Genomic DNA, 16,856 nt, shown 5'->3' with positions numbered 1-16,856 from the left:
AAATCATGTATATTCATTGTGACTAATTTAATATCAGGAAATCCATGCCGTCACCACTCCGATGATCCGCTCCAACAAGAGGATTAGGCAAGTAATGACACAAAGACCATGACAAAAACTAAATCTGACCCCACCAATGGGCTTATCGTTCAGATAGGAGACGCTTATGATTATGAAAAAGGGATGTACGCGGCTTGTAGACAGGACGACATCTGGACATAATAATACAAACCAGAAAGGTAGTCTAGAAATTTTTCGATTTTTAGGTGGCATTTTTAAAATTTTTGGTATAGTAACGTTTTTTGTTGGGTTGGGTTGAACAGTCCATGGAGAGGTCAACGTCAAGGTATATTGAAAATTCAGATGATAAACTGGACATCAGTCAGGAGAGAAGAGCGAGACCTCCAGAGACACCAAAAAAGAACCCAACATATCCAACCATGATTCCAACCAGCCTAGATGATTTCTAGCAGATGGCAATCTCTTCGCCTGGATCACTAGTATCGAAGATCCACCTTGTTTGGAGGTCCAGATGGCATGGCATAGATGACAGCCATTTCTGATTGTTTTAGGTGCCCTGGTCTCCATCAGCACTCTTTAGAGTATTGAGTCTTCGCCTTACATAGGTTACATGTTTCCATTCTTACGGCACAATTTTAGGCGAAAGTTGAGGTTCCTCATGATGGTGGGCATAAGAGAAGGTAGCCATGAGCTCATCACCATTAATATTGACATGGATACTCTCTAAGTAACACTGGTAGATTACAGAGCACCTAAAAATCATCTAATGTGGTTGACATCCTCCATGCCACATCTTCTGGAAGTCAAGGCAAGTTGGATCTTCGCTTCTAATGACCCAGGTATAGACAACTTAATCTAGAAATTATCTAGTGTTATTGGAATCATCCATGACGCATAATCAATAAAATCTAGTGGTTTAAGTGGTTATGACCAACCCAGATGATCACTTAACCACAAGCTCCATCTTCTCAAGGATAAAGGGTCATAGCCATGTTTTCAACGGGATCACTACAACCAAATATTCAACTTGACTTCCAGATTAAGTGTGGAGAAGATATTAACCATTTTTGATGATTTTTTGGTGCTCTGGACTTTACCAGCGTTCCTTGGAATCCTGGGTTTTCCCATTATATAATGTACATTTTTGGATTCTAACAGAATTTTAGGCAAAGTAGAGGTTCCACATGATGGTGAACATTAGACAAAGTAGCCATGAGCTCATGACCAATAAAATAATGTAATGATTACACTCTAAATAAAACTGGTCTGAAGTCCAGGTCACCAAAAAATCATCCCAAGTAGTTGATATCCTCCATTATACAAAATCTGTAAGACAAAGCAAGTTGGAGCTTTACCACTAATGATCCAGGCGAAGACATAGACAATTTCACCTAGTAATGATCTAGTGTTATTGGAATCATTCAGGACGCATCATCCCAAGGACGATGGATCGAGTGGCTAAGTGATGACCTTAGTTTTAGATAGTTATGACCAACATAGATGATTGCTTTGGGATGAAGAATTGTGGATAATTTCAACAACTTTTTCATCAGGATCACTAGAACCAGAGATCCAACTTGCCTGGACTTCCCGATTACAGGTCGCATAAGATGTAAACTACCTTCGACAATTCTTAGGGGCGCTGGACTCCACTAACGTTCCTTAAAAAGTAACCATAACAATATTAATGGTGGTGAGCTCATGCTTACCTTCTGTGATGCCCACCAAACCTCTCTGTTGGCCTAAAATTATGCTGTAGGAATCAGAAGTTGTATTGCCGTATATAAAAGATGAAAACTCAATACTCCAGGCACATTACTCTCTACAGAATGCCAGCGGCATCCAAGGAACCTAAAAATCATCATGTGTGGTTGACGTAATCTACGACATATCATCTGGAAGTGAAGGGGAGATGGAACTTTGGTAGTAGTGATCCAGGTGAAGACATTGCCACCTTTGTCTAAAAATTATCTAGGGATATTGTAATCAACCTTGACGAGTCATCCACTGCAGGATAGGACTAGTAAAATAAATGGCCACCTTCAATAATGGCTTCCATTAAGACTAATTAATTAGAGGGGGACGTCTTAATTATTCACTGTAACAACAACGTAATAATCATTCAGCAGAAACATCCTTGGGACAGTGGGTGCAAATGGGACCCCAGCCAGGCTAACCTCCAGAAAGCCTCATCGGGAGTGGATGCTCCTTATTAGGACAAGAATGTTAATGGCCATCAATACTCAACACGAATATGAAGGATCCTTACTATAAATGTCCTTATACTTCTTCAGGGATAATTTTACAAGATAAATTCTTAACTCTGCGTTTGACTGAGATATGTCATCACTTCCTCATCACCGATGTTCTACCCGCAGGAGCCACATTTACATACACGGAGCAGTATTATAGTAGTTATATTCTTGTACATAGGAGCAGTATTATAGTAGTAATATTCTTGTACATAGGAGCAGTATTATAGTAGTTATATTCTTGTACATAGGAGGCAGTATTATAGTAGTTATATTCTTGTACATAGGGGCAGTATTATAGTAGTTATATTCTTGTACATAGGGGCAGTATTATAGTAGTTATATTCTTGTACATAGGAGCAGTATTATAGTAGTTATATTCTTGTACATAGGAGCAGTATTATAGTAGTTATATTCTTGTACATAGAGGCAGTATTATAGTAGTTATATTCTTGTACATAGGAGCAGTATTATAGTAGTTATATTCTTGTACATAGGGGCAGTATTATAGTAGTTATATTCTTGTACATAGGGGCAGTATTATAGTAGTTATATTCTTGTACATAGGAGCAGTATTATAGTAGTTATATTCTTGTACATAGGAGCAGTATTATAGTAGTTATATTCTTGTACATAGGAGCAGTATTATAGTAGTTATATTCTTGCACAAAGGGGGCAGTATTATAGTAGTTATATTCTTGTACATAGGGGCAGTATTATAGTAGTTATAGTCTTGTATATAGGAGCAGTATTATAGTAGTTATATTCTTGTACATAGGAGCAGTATTATAGTAGTTATATTCTTGTACATAGGAGCAGTATTATAGTAGTTATATTCTTGTACATAGGAGCAGTATTATAGTAGTTATATTCTTGCACAAAGGGGGCAGTATTATAGTAGTTATATTCTTGCACAAAGGGGGCAGTATTATAGTAGTTATATTCTTGTACATAGGGGCAGTATTATAGTAGTTATATTCTTGTACATAGAGGTCAGTATTATAGTAGTTATATTCTTGTACATAGAGGTCAGTATTATAGTAGTTATATTCTTGCACATAGGGGCAGTATTATAGTAGTTATATTCTTGTACATAGGAGGCAGTATTATAGTAGTTATATTCTTGTACATAGGAGCAGTATTATAGTAGTTATATTCTTGTACATAGGAGCAGTATTATAGTAGTTATATTCTTGTACATAGGGGGCAGTATTATAGTAGTTATATTCTTGCACATAGGGGGCAGTATTATAGTAGTTACACCTATCTACCCCATAAACTTAACTGTATGGTTTGTGTCAGTCATCACTGCAGCTCTTGCTTTGTATTAAGGACCAGCAAGCACAGGATAAATAGATTTTCAGTTTTATTCCAAAACGGATTGCATTATCGTAAAGTATTGTATGGGGACAAACAAAAAATGTATTTATGTAGAAATAAACTTCTGCACTCTATGGGGTCCTGGACTGGCCCTACAGTCAACAGGGGTCACTCCAATATTCTTATTATTATTTTGACAGATAGGATTAATGTCACACTTTGAAGAGAAATGAAATTCCCACAATCGGATCAGCGTTGGCTTATCTTGAAGCAGGTTCTCTGCGGTTTTTGGTGGGGGGTGAGCATTTTTTTTTCAGTCTGGTAATCACGCAGGCTATAAATCTTGTAAATTTATTCTTCATTTTTCTTTTCCATAAAAAAAAAAAAAAAAAAAACACAAACAATGGAGTGAAGCAATTCTACAGCGTCTATCGACCGAAAGTTCTCATAGTGCCCTCATCTTAGGGCCCCTAAAACCTTGCAAATCTAAGGAACCCACCAATATGGGGATGGCAGGGGACCCCCGTAACTTGGGTTTTCCTAAGACTCCCAACTCCAGCTCATTCCGAACACGTGCACACTCCCGCCACACGAGCGTGCATGTATGAGGTTTATATTACAGGATTTCCAATATTATTAAAAACCAAAATGAAAGTTACCAATAAACAAAAGTTAGACTGATATAAATTAAAATCATTAAAAAATATATGATTGCATAGGAATTATTTGTGATTTTTTTTCCCCTCTTTTTGAAGGTACTTCGCCGTATTTCAGGCGCTGGGTTGTCGCCGCCGTGCTGAGATTCGTCCACATTTGCGTCTTGAAAGAACCTGTGTGTTGTACACAGCCCGATTGGTGCGTAGGACCGGTCACCATGGAAACTGACAAAGCCGGACAGAGAAAAGAAAAAAAAAACCTAAAGCCGAGGATCAACCTGCAGGAAACGATAGAACGGACTCGGCCTAATAACCCCCGCACTACAAGGGAAGGACTGGTAGCGCCGCCCTGCGCCACATTAATGGCCACCGAACGGCAGAAGGGAAGGAGGATGTACAGAAGAGGACCTCCATTTTCAATAGGATCCCCAAAAATAATAGTAGTAGGTACTGTGTGATTGATCCCAAAAAGGGGCTCTGCAGTGTCCCAATGAATGGAGCAAAGGTCGCGCATGCGCCATGCACACCACCGGCCTATTCACTGTCTATGGAAGTACTGTGCTCAGCCATCTCTGACAAGCTCCTAGACAATGACTGGAGTAATGGCCACGCGTGCACAGTGCACACCACCGGCCTATTAATTGTCTATGGAAGTACTGTGCTCAGCCATCTCTGACAGGCCCCTAGACAATGACTGGAGTAATGGCCACGCGTGCACAGTGCACACCACCGGCCTATTAATTGTCTATGGAAGTACTGTGATCATCCATCTCTGACAGGCCGACAGACAATGACTGGAGTAATGGCCACGCATGCGCAGTGCACACCACCGGCCTATTGTCTATGGAAGTACTGTGCTCAGCCATCTCTGACAGGCCCATAAACAATGACTGGAATAATGGCCGTGCATGCGCTGTGCACACCTCTGACCTATCCATTGTCTATGGAAGTACTGTGCTCAGCCATCTCTGACAGGCCCATAGACAATGACTGGAGTAATGGCCACGCATGCGCAGTGCACACCACCGGCCTATTAATTGTCTATGGAAGTACTGTGCTCAGCCATCTCTGACAGGCCCATAAACAATGACTGGAATAATGGCCGTGCATGCGCTGTGCACACCTCCGACCTATCCATTGTCTATGGAAGTACTGTGCTCAGCCATCTCTGACAGGCCCATAGACAATGACTGGAGTAATGGCCATGCAAGCGCAGTGCACACCACTAATCTATTCATTGTCTATAGGACTGCAGGAGATAACGGTGTACAGCAGTCTCAAACAATGACTGCAGCAATGGCCGCATATGTGCAGTGCACACCACTGCCTTTTTCACTGTCTATGGGACTCCTGGAGATAATAGAGTACAGCAGTTCTATAGACAATGAATGGAGCAATGGCCGTGCAGTATACACCACCGCTCCTAACAGCTGTGCTCCGCAATCTCCAACAGTTGCATATAAAATGCAGAAGTGGTGTGCATTGTGCATGTGCGGCCATTGCTCCATTCATGGTCTATGGGACGGTTGTATTCCCTTATCCGCGGCAGTCCTATAGACCACGAACAGAGCGGTGGCATACACCATGCATACGTGGTCAATGCTAAATTTCCAAAGGAGCACCTTAGAACCCCTTTTATTGGACTGGAGCGGGTCCCTAACAGACTATTTTGTGGATATGAGGTGAAAATGCCATTGTTGGGAAGGACCTTTAAAGGCCAAAAAAAGAGGGCACCAGCCCGATGTATGCCAAAACAACAATATTGGCATTTGTCAGACCAGTGAGTACATCGAATGTATGCTGTAAACATAAGGTAAGGGTGACAACCCTGGATGCAAGTCTGTATACATAAAGGAACAAAGATATTTACACCAAAAAAATTAAAAACAAAAAAAACAAACAAAAAAAAATCTAAATTAAATTCATGCAAGACAAGAAAAAAAAAAATTATATATATTTTTTCTAGTCTTGCATAGATTTAATTATATATACTAGCTGAAGAACCCAGCGTTGCCTGGGCATAGTAACTAATGAAGGTTAAAATAAAAAGAAAAGCAAATTGGACAATTCCACACAAAACTCCAAACAAAAATAGGCTGGACAAAATTGTTGGCAACTTTTCAAAATTGTGGGTGAACATCTTTGTTTCAATCATGTGATGCTCATTCAAACTCACCTGTGGCAAGTAACAGGTGTGCGCAATATGAAAATCACACCTGACACCAGAAAAAAAAAAAAGGAGAGAAGTTGATTCAATCTAAGCATAGAGAACAGAAAGAGGAGACTAGAACTGTCTGAGGACTTGAGAACCAAAATTGTTCATATCCACAGATTCTGATGTTCCTTTGCCCATGGTGTACCACATAATCAAGAAGATTTCCACCCATGGCACTGAAGCTAATCTCCCCGAATGTGGACAGCAGAGAAAAATTGATGTAACGCAGGATTGTCCATATGGTAAATAAGCCGCCCTAACCAAGGTCCAAAGAAATTCAAGCTGTCCTGCAGACTCAGGGTGCATCAGTGTCAGCGCGAACTATCCGTCGACATTTGAATCAAATGAAACGCTATGGCAGGAGACGTAGGAGGACCCCACTGCTGAAACACAGGCATAAAAAAGCTAGACTGCATTTTGCCAAAATTTAGGGGAGTGACCCAAAATCCTTCTGGGAAAGCATCTGGTTGACAGATGAGACCAAGCTACAGCTTTTCAGTAAAGCACATCATTCTACCGAAAATAGAATGAGACCTACAAAGAAAAGAACACAGTACCTACAGTCAAATATGGTGGAGGTTCAAAGACGTTTTGAGGTTGTTTTGCTGCATCTGGCATAGGGTACCTTGACTGTCTGCAAAGTATCATGAAATCTGAACATTACCAAAAGGAATGTGGGATACAATATAGTGCCCAGTATCACAAAGCTGGGTTTGCATCCTAGGTCATGGGTCTTCCCGTAGGACAATGACCCCAGACATACTTCAAGAAGCCCCAGAAATGGTAAATGGTGTTGCAGCCTCTCTGACCTTTCAGAGAAGGTAAAGTGTATATACTGACAGACATATGACACTTAGGCCGTCCAGCTGCGTGGAATCTGTCATTAAGCAGGTCATATTTAGAGGCTTCATAGCAAAAGGGGTGAATACATATGCACATGCCAATTTTTTGTCATTTGATCCCATAAATGTAATGTTTGTCACTTCACCAATTTAAGACTATTTAGTGCTGATGCCTCACACAAAACGGATTACAAAGATATTTAAACGCAGGTTGGACTGTAACAAATTAGGTAAAAAGCCAAGGGGAGTGAATACTTTTGCAAGTGTGTAATTATACACACACAGGACATCCGTAAAGGTGCAAACATAATATTATACATTAGTGCAGTATAAGCAACAGGAAAAAACTAAGATTAATGAAGGAACATAATATTAGTGAAAATTATGGGGACAAACTATGGTAATCGTAATTTAACACACAACAACAACTATATAGCTGTCAGCCATCGCGTCACGTGCTCGGCCATTGCCTCGGATGGTGGCACATACAGAAAAATCCATATACAAACATGGCCGATGAGACGGACGGGGACAGGAAGTGCGGGGGCTCCGACAAATCACAGTGTGTATTCTGCCCCCAGACCGCGCTCCTCTCAGCCATCACCCTGCCATTACCGGCGTTAGAAAACTTACTCCAGTTGCCATGGCGATGGTCACGGCGCCCAGAGGTAGCGAAGAAGCGCAGGAGAAGTAACGACGGCCGAATGCTGACTATATACACTATATAACGGAGGCCACTCAGGGAAAAAAGTCCTCACGGTACAGGAGCTAATGAGGGGCTGACCCCAGAGACACCGGGACCTTTACTGTGAGACGGTGGGTTGTGCTTGGTGGTATGATGATATACACTATACGCCCGGCTTCTGTAGGCAATAATAGTGTTCAGGATATGAGTGATAACATGAACCCTGCGACCACCATCCTCCCCACCCCGGCCTAAACATCCAGCCCCTGGCCCCCCGGGTGTATAACATCCGACACCATTACCAACGTGTGACAGAAAGCGTGGTGTAACGAGTCCGTCCATGACATGTCTTCCTCCTGAGTCTTCCCCCATCACCTGTGAGTGATATTACTGAGAAGTGGAAGGAACTGCAGAAACTCCGCCTTGAAATGGAGACCTCGTATCGTTAGAAAGCGGGGGCCCGATTGGCAGAAGTGTCACCAACTGCAGAGTCCAGGCCTCCTCTGCTATAACATCAGCACAAACACTGTACCCCCACTGGGAGCAGCTGCATGCAGCCGTACACCACCAAGCACAATGCCGAGCGTCGGATGGAGTGGTGTAAAGCCGCCACCGCTGGACTCTGGAGGAGACGTGTTCTGTGCAGTAACGGATCGCACTTCTCTATCTGCGTCTGATGGAGGAGTCTGGGTTTGGTGACTCCAGGAGGACGTTATCCTCTGACTGCACTGTGCCCCCTGTACAGATGGTGGAGAAGGATAATGCTATAGACCATTATCAGGGGGCAGCCTCGGATCCTCAGCTCCTGTGACGGGAAATCTTACAGACATTGTGAACAACTGTAGCTTCAGCTGTGTGGGAAGAGTTTGGGGTTCACCCTTCTCTGTCCCCCATGACCGTGCCCAATTCACAAGCTCCATACAGACATGGAGGGGGGGGGGGGGACATGAGCGGCAGCACAGAGCCGGACCCCAGTCCCATCCTATAATGAAGACTGTGAGCCCGGCCTCCCCCCCAACATCAGGGTCTGACCCCACAAATCCTCTTCTGGATGAAGGGGCACAAATTCCCACAGACGCCTCCAAAATCTTGTAGAAATCCTTCCCAGAAGAGCAGGAACCGTTATATCTGCCATCTTAATGTCTATAAATGAAGGATGGGGGTGAGAAAGCTCCTGTAGGAGGAATGCGGAGGGGGCACATACTTCTCTCCATATAGTGTATTTCTTCCCTGATGATCCAGACTATACAAAGGAAGGGTAATATTGTGTTTCCCGATGGTCCAAGGCCTGGTGGTCTGCCAGGGAGACCCCTGTAGTGATGATGGTTCTGAGAAGTATGTAACACTGCCTTTACTTTACAGCAACTCTTTCACTGCACTTTTGTAAAAGGGATGAAAAACCCCTTTAACTTGGACTAATATGGGCCAATTCCAATAATCAAAAACCGATGAAAAATGTAACCTGAATGGAGTCCGTGGTTATTCTACAGCCGCACGTCCTAATGACCGAGAGTCAGGTGTTTCTCCCTCACCTCCGATCCCACAACGCACTGCGCTCCGCTTTGGATGTGATTAGAGTTTTTCTTTACTTGGACGCAAAAAAAAAAATTTAAAAAAAAAAAAACAAAAACTGTCAAATAAGAGCAAACAAGAAAGTAGAGCAATCATGGATTATGTCCGCTCCAAGAAGTCTACAAATCCTCCACAGGCGCAATTTATAGGGTGACGATCCGCTGGGGCAGCGTCCTCCCTCCATATGGCCGCTATAAGCAATCACGGCAGACCATGTTGTTCCTTCAGATGTCACCGAGAATACGGCTTAAGATGAAAATTCCCCCAAAGCGTAAACCTAATCTTCCGAGTGCGAGAGAGACAGCGAAAGGATAAGCGGAAAATAAGACGCGGCGGCTGGAGGTCAGACGGATCAAACGCTCAAATCCCATCATCTAAGGGGATAACATTAGGGAGAGATCAAGAGGAGACGCGACACAATGGAGCAAATCTAATAAACAGCATGCCAGTCCACATTTATGCACCTTTCCCGTCATTCGCTGCAAAATCCGACATGTAAAATCCAGATATACAAAAATTTACCCCCTTAAAAGGGGAACAGTCACCACGTAAAAATTGTCCAGTTTTCGCCCTCATTTTATACTTTATGTTCCCCTGAGTATAACGCTTTTTGTTATTTTTAAATACGACATACGGTTCCAGAGATATGGGCCTTTTCATTTAGGGCCAATTTTTCTGGTCTTTGCCAACAGGGAGTGACTTAATGGGTTCTTTGGGGGCGGGTTCTTACTCTGCTCTTCCCTCTTGGCAAAAATTAGCACTAAATTAAAAAAGCCAATATCTCTGGAACCGTATGGTGGATTTAAAAAAAAAGAAAAAACGGCGATCTCAGGGGAACAGGGGGAATAAAATAAAAGCATAAACTTGACACTTTTATCCTGGGAACAGGTCATCTTTAAAAGGTACATTTTAGTTTTATCCTTGGGGCTAACTAGCTCAAAAATATTGCAAATGATCGCATAGTATTGTGGGACCCCTGACCCTGCCGCTAGCCGAGATTGGATATCTTCATCAATGCGTTTGACTTTGGATGGAGCATTAGGGAACCCATAGGGCACCCATGAAGCTTCTGCTCTGGGGTTCGGTGGAGGTCTAAAAATTATCACCTGTTTAGTGAAAATATGAATATTTTTGTAGATTGGAATACTCTAAGGCTATGTGCACACGCTGCGGATTCTGCTGCGGTTCCACAGCATTTTTGGCCCTGCGGAACTGCAGCAGTTCCGCAGACATGGTACAGTACCATGTTACCCTATGGGTTTTAAAAACCGCTGTGCTCACGCTGCGGTTTTTAAACCGCAGCATGTCAATTGTTTCTGCGGATTCCGCTGCGGTTTCACACCTTTAACATAGTAGAGGTGTGAAACCGCAGGGGAAAACCGCAGGAAAACCGCAGGTCACTTTACCTGCGGTTCCACGCGGAAAAACCAGCAGGTGAATCCGCAGCGTGTGCACATAGCCTTAATTTTGGGGAGTTTCTTTATAATCCTGGAGTCCAGTTTCCCAAACACCATGCTGTTTCCTTGTCTACTAAAACCCAAGGTGATCAGATGTCAATTGTGGGCAGCAAGTGTTCAAAATCGCTGCAGCGCCCCCACAGGAGAAATAAAGTATGACAGTTTTCCAATTAAAAAAAAAGGAGTCTCCCTCTAGGAACAGGACATACACAGAAAAAGGAAAAAAGAAATTACATTTAAAATTTGGGCCAATTTTACAAATTAGAGGCTGAAATGAGCACAGGGTGACTGGGAAAACCAAGAATAGATGGAAGCGATTAAATGATGAATATGTGTCGTCAGCGCACAAATCACATGGAGAGTAAAAGCGTCAGTCAGAAGAAAGGTCACATGGTTGTGCCAGATGTGGTGCCAAGAGGAACATGTACTTTCCAGATAAAGGCTTTTCTGATTTCGGACTAATACAGGACCCTTAACACAGAGGCAAGCGGCGGGTAATCACGTGACCAAAACCGATTCTAAGAAGATGGGACATATTGGGAGGAGCCGTTTTCCAAACCCTCACCCACTCAAACTTACAATTATCAAATTGGCTAAAACAAAACAAAAAAAACCCACAGACGCCAGAGGTGCCCACAGGAGCCAAGCAGGATCCAGGCAAACATAGGGGCGTCCAGGAAAGAAAACTCCCAGGGGGCTTCCTCCCCACCAATCCTCGGGGGCGGCTACCAGCCGTGTGGCCTCATCACGTATACAGCTCAAGTTGTGGCAGACGTGTGGGAGGTGGCGGTATTTCACTGCTAATCATATGACTAGCAAAGGTCCTGACGGGAAATGCAGCTGCGATCGTCTGCAGGGCTGAGTTCAGGGGAGGGGCCATAAAACACAAAAAACAATCAAGGTTACCCAAAGAGAAGCCAAGAAAGGAGACCATCTCTAGTCACACACCTCCTTATACTGCTCCTCCTGTCACTAGTCTCCTGCAGTCACACACTTCCTTATACGGCTCCTCCTGTCACTAGTATAATGTACTCACACACCTCCTTATACTGCTCCTCCTGTCACTAGTCTCTTGCACTCACACACCTCCTTATACTGCTCCTCCTGTCACGAGTCTCCTGCAGTCACACACCTCCTTATACTGCTCCTCCTGTCACACACCTTCTTATACTGCTCCTCCTGTCACTAGTCTCCTGCAGTCACACACCTCCTTATACTGCTCCTCCTGTCACGAGTCTCCTGCAGTCACACACCTCCTTATACTGCTCCTCCTGTCACACACCTCCTTATACTGCTCCTCCTCTCACTAGTCTCCTGCAGTCACACACTTCCTTATACTGCTCCTCCTGTCACGAGTCTCCTGCAGTCACACACCTCCTTATACTGCTCCTCCTATCACACACCTCCTTATACTGCTCCTCCTGTCACTAGTCTCTTGCACTCACACACCTCCTTATACTGCTCCTCCTGTCACGAGTCTCCTGCAGTCACACACCTCCTTATACTGCTCCTCCTGTCACACACCTCCTAATATTGCACCTCCTGTCACCATCCTCCTTATACTGCTCCTCCTGTCACTAGTCTCCTGTACTCACTCACCTCCTTATACTGCTCCTCCTGTCACTAGTCTCCTGCTGTCACACACTTCCTTATACGGCTCCTCCTGTCACTAGTCTCCTGTACTCACACACCTCCTTATACTGCTCCTCCTGTCACGAGTCTCCTGCAGTCACACACCTCCTTATACTGCTCCTCCTGTCACTAGTCTCCTGTACTCACACACGTCCTTATACTGCTCCTCCTGTCACGAGTCTCCTGCAGTCACACACCTCCTTATACTGCTCCTCCTGTCACTAGTCTCCTGCAGTCACACACCTCCTTATACTGCTCCTCCTGTCACACACCTCCTTATACTGCTCCTCCTGTCACTAGTCTCCTGCAGTCACACACCTCCTTATACTGCTCCTCCTGTCACGAGTCTCCTCCAGTCACACACCTCCTTATACTGCTCCTCCTGTCACTAGTCTCCTGCAGTCACACACCTCCTTATACTGCTCCTCCTGTCACACACCTCCTTATACTGCTCCTCCTGTCACTAGTCTCCTGCAGTCACACACCTCCTTATACTGCTCCTCCTGTCACGAGTCTCCTGCAGTCACACACCTCCTTATACTGCTCCTCCTGTCACACACCTCCTTATACTGCTCCTCCTGTCACTAGTCTCCTGCAGTCACACACCTCCTTATACTGCTCCTCCTGTCACGAGTCTCCTCCAGTCACACACCTCCTTATACTGCTCCTCCTGTCACACACCTCCTTATACTGCTCCTCCTGTCACTAGTCTCCTGCAGTCACACACCTCCTTATACTGCTCCTCCTGTCAATAGTCTCCTGCAGTCACACACCTCCTTATACTGCTCCTTCTGCCACTAGTCTTCTGCTGTCACAAACCTCCCTATAATGCTCCTCCTGTCACACACCTCCTTATACTGCTCCTCCTGATACGAGTCTCCTGCTGTCACACACCTCCTTATACTGCTCCTCCTGATACACATCTTCTTATACTGCTCCTCCTGTCACTAGTCTCCTGCAGTCACACACCTGCTTATACTGCTCCTCCTGTCACTAGTCTCCTGCAGTCACACACCTGCTTATACTGCTCCTCCTGTCACTAGTCTCCTTCAGTCACACACCTCCTTATACTGCTCCTCCTGCCTTCTCTCCTGCTGTCACACACCTCCTTACACTGCTCCTCCAGTCACTAGTCTCCTGCTGTCACACACATTGCCCACATGTTGAATTAAACAGTAAGTGGAGAACCCCTTTAATATTTTGTGAAATATGAAAAATTGGGGAAAAAAAAATTCAGATTGAAAACACAGGAGAAAAATAACATTATTCAGCCACCGCCCCCTTAAATCTGCTAAAATCTCCTCTAAATTCCTCTCAAAGATTTCCAAACAAAAGATTGAGAACACTAAGGAGAAGGTAAAACAATGCTGGAAACGTCCTCAGAATGAGCAAGGGCGCGTCCGAGGCGTAGAGATGAGGAGCGCTAACTCGGCTCCGACACACTCCAGAGAGCGCAGCAAAGGACGCAACGCGACAGGAATATCAATGAGGGGGGCAGAACAAAGGCGTAGCAGGAAAATAACAGCTGAAGGGCATTCATCCACCCACAGGGCAAGTACAGGGCGTGCACACGTGTGACATACATGTACTGGACACAGTATCATAAATCCCTGATCAACCTGTGCCTCCTGCTTCATGACCGGAATGCAAGAGTGCAGTGAAGACTGACACCACAGTAAGAAAAAGGAAAGCATCTCTTCTTACTTGCACGCTGCTCAGGGCCTCGCCATAAGAGGGCAACATGCATGGCACAATTTGGTTGCATGACCTGAATGGCAAAATAAAACCTTCTTTCTGTCCCAAGGCTGCAGTTATGGCTCAGCGAAGGCTTTATAATATAGATTTTATAAGGATTTTTTTTTGCGTGTGTATAAAACAAGCAATTCTATGAAACATGCTTTTTATTGAAAACCACATCAAAAACAACAAATGTTGTTATATGTGGAAAAAGGAAAACAAAAACCACAAGAACCGAACTACAATGCAAAGTGAATGAGGCACATTCATCATCAGACCTAAAGTTCTTGAAAAATCATAAGAAAAACATTTATTCGCTTATAGAAAACATAAAATGCTACATAGAGTATAGAACAATTTGAAGCCACAACATGGGCCCTAAAAAAAAAAAAAAATACAGTAAGAAAGATTTTGGAAAAAAGATGTGGTCCACTACTGCAGGTCCAGCAGCTGCAGTGTTAAATCCTAAATGAGGCCTTGAAGGGGTTGAACAGAATTAGAAAGTCATGGCTGCTTTCTTCTTGACAGCACTACAGCTGTGCAAAGGTTGAGAGTGGAGCTCAGATCTAGTCACTTCAATCCATTCACCCTGAAAGAGACATAACCCAGGAACAGTTGTGTTGCGGTCTTTGATATTGATGGCCTCTTTTTCTCCTGTAAAGAAAGCTGCCATGCTTTTCTAATCCTGGAAAATTGTTAAAGTACATATAGACAGGGAACTTTAAATCTACTAGGATTGTCAATACGCTTCATGATTTATGTTAGAGCCTCTGAGGGAACCGCCATGGGGTCAACATACACCCAAGAACACACATTCCTATCCAGTGATGTATGTGAAAGCTGAACACACATTACACAAAAATTCACACACCTTATAGCCCTTACACTGGCGATTATAGCAAACTGGGGTTAACATGCACCATATGTACAGTAGGACTAACACACCTCAAGTCTCCTTATATAACCTTACTACATGTCAGAAAAATATGGGTACAGAACAATCAATAGCAAAATGGAAAATCATAGAATGGGGCAATAGAGATAAACTGAGTTAACCCATGACATCAGCAATTACTATTCTTAATAGACAATTTCACAGATGCCCCCACAACACCCAATAGATTCCACCTGAATACCAAAAATGAACCTTCTTAGTAGTCCCCAATATCCCTTAAGATTTGAGACAAGAGATTTGCATGACGGGTTCAGAAGCTTTGCAGGTAGTCGGAGGCCCCTGGACCAGAGCTCTGTGAACATCCTCCTACCAACATCCCTGTGCATGTATGATTTCACACCAGGTCTACTAACCAGAAGACGCACCGGGAATCCTAGCAGGCAGGAAGAGGTTTGCAGGGGTCCAACTGAGGTGGCCACAGGACCAAGACCCTGTGAATAAGCCCGGGGTCCTGGTAGGCAGGAGGAGGTCCAGACCAGGATCCTGCAAGGAAATACTTCGGATGCTGGCAGGCAAGACTTTCACAGGGCTTTGGTCCAGCGACCAAGAAGTACCGTTATGGTTAATGGACAAGGGATCCCGCAAATCCTTTTCTTTAACCTTACCATTAATGCATCATGAAAGTGTGAAAAACGACCTACAAAGTATCTAAAGGCTTGCGACACGTTCTCGTTTCATCGATCACAAGATGGATGTTAGCTGTCTGATCACAGAGGCTTACGACTCCTAGCGCTTCCTCACTGCCTTGAGAATTGAATACAGAGGCATGGTGGACCAAGCGTGCAGCCAGATCCTCGTTAGTGGTGACCCTCAGATCCTAAAAATATTAGCTCATCCAATAACCTATCCTCCCATCCTCCCTCTCTCCAAGCATCATAACAAAAATTTTCAAAAATGTTCCGAAACAGAAGAGTAGATAGAAATCATGCAATAGTCCAAGGAGCAATGTAACCATGGCCTTACCTCACGGGAAGAATCGGGTCAGCCGTCAGTCCAGTATTCCATAAAGAACCATCTGTAGGAACCACGTTCTTCTCACCTGCAATAAATAAGAGGTTGAGTCCTGAGTGTCCCACCCTAGCCTCCTAGCTAAACATGAAAAAGAGCCAGAGAGAAATAAAAGAAGGGACCTCCGATCACACAAACTAAGTCTAGAAAGTGAGCGTCTACTTTCCGGACCCTCTTCCACTGTATTTGAGACAAGCAGATGCCACTGGCTCCATTTACCCCTCTTTTTTTGGGATAGATACTGTGCAGGTCACATTGTCCACTGTGTTGGGTGTAGGAAGACATTCCTCTTAATTTGAAGACCCCCATGGTAAATATTATGGAGCCAGAGTAGGAGAACAATTAACTTGTTGCATAGAATGCAAAATTATTCACTTTAACAACACCTAGAAAATCAAGGGTTAACTACCGATTTCCCGCCGTGCCTTATGTGGGGGTACGATGCGTGGGCTTTTGGGACAGGTCCACATTCTTTAAAGTAGAAGCCAAAAGCTCACTTATTGT

The 16,856-nt window shown here is 43.9% G+C and overlaps 1 protein-coding gene across 2 annotated transcripts in view; it reads right to left on the bottom strand.

Moving 5' to 3' along the window:
* The window catches only part of PTPRA (protein tyrosine phosphatase receptor type A), a 147,235-nt gene that overhangs the window by 84,874 nt on the left and 45,505 nt on the right, over window positions 1-16,856 (bottom strand). The window contains exon 2 of one of the 2 annotated variants that reach the window (XM_073586738.1): window positions 16,308-16,383. The exons of the other annotated variant lie outside the window; for it this stretch is intronic. The gene's annotated coding sequence lies outside the window, so the exon portion shown is untranslated. The remainder of the gene's footprint in view (window positions 1-16,307; window positions 16,384-16,856) is intronic. 2 annotated transcript variants of the gene reach the window in all.

This window comes from Dendrobates tinctorius, unplaced genomic scaffold, assembly GCF_039654945.1.
Source record: "Dendrobates tinctorius isolate UK_male_01 unplaced genomic scaffold, ASM3965494v1 ptg000095l, whole genome shotgun sequence".
In the NCBI taxonomy this organism is placed as follows: Eukaryota; Metazoa; Chordata; class Amphibia; order Anura; family Dendrobatidae; genus Dendrobates; species Dendrobates tinctorius.
This window is presented reverse-complemented; position numbering and strand designations above follow the sequence as displayed.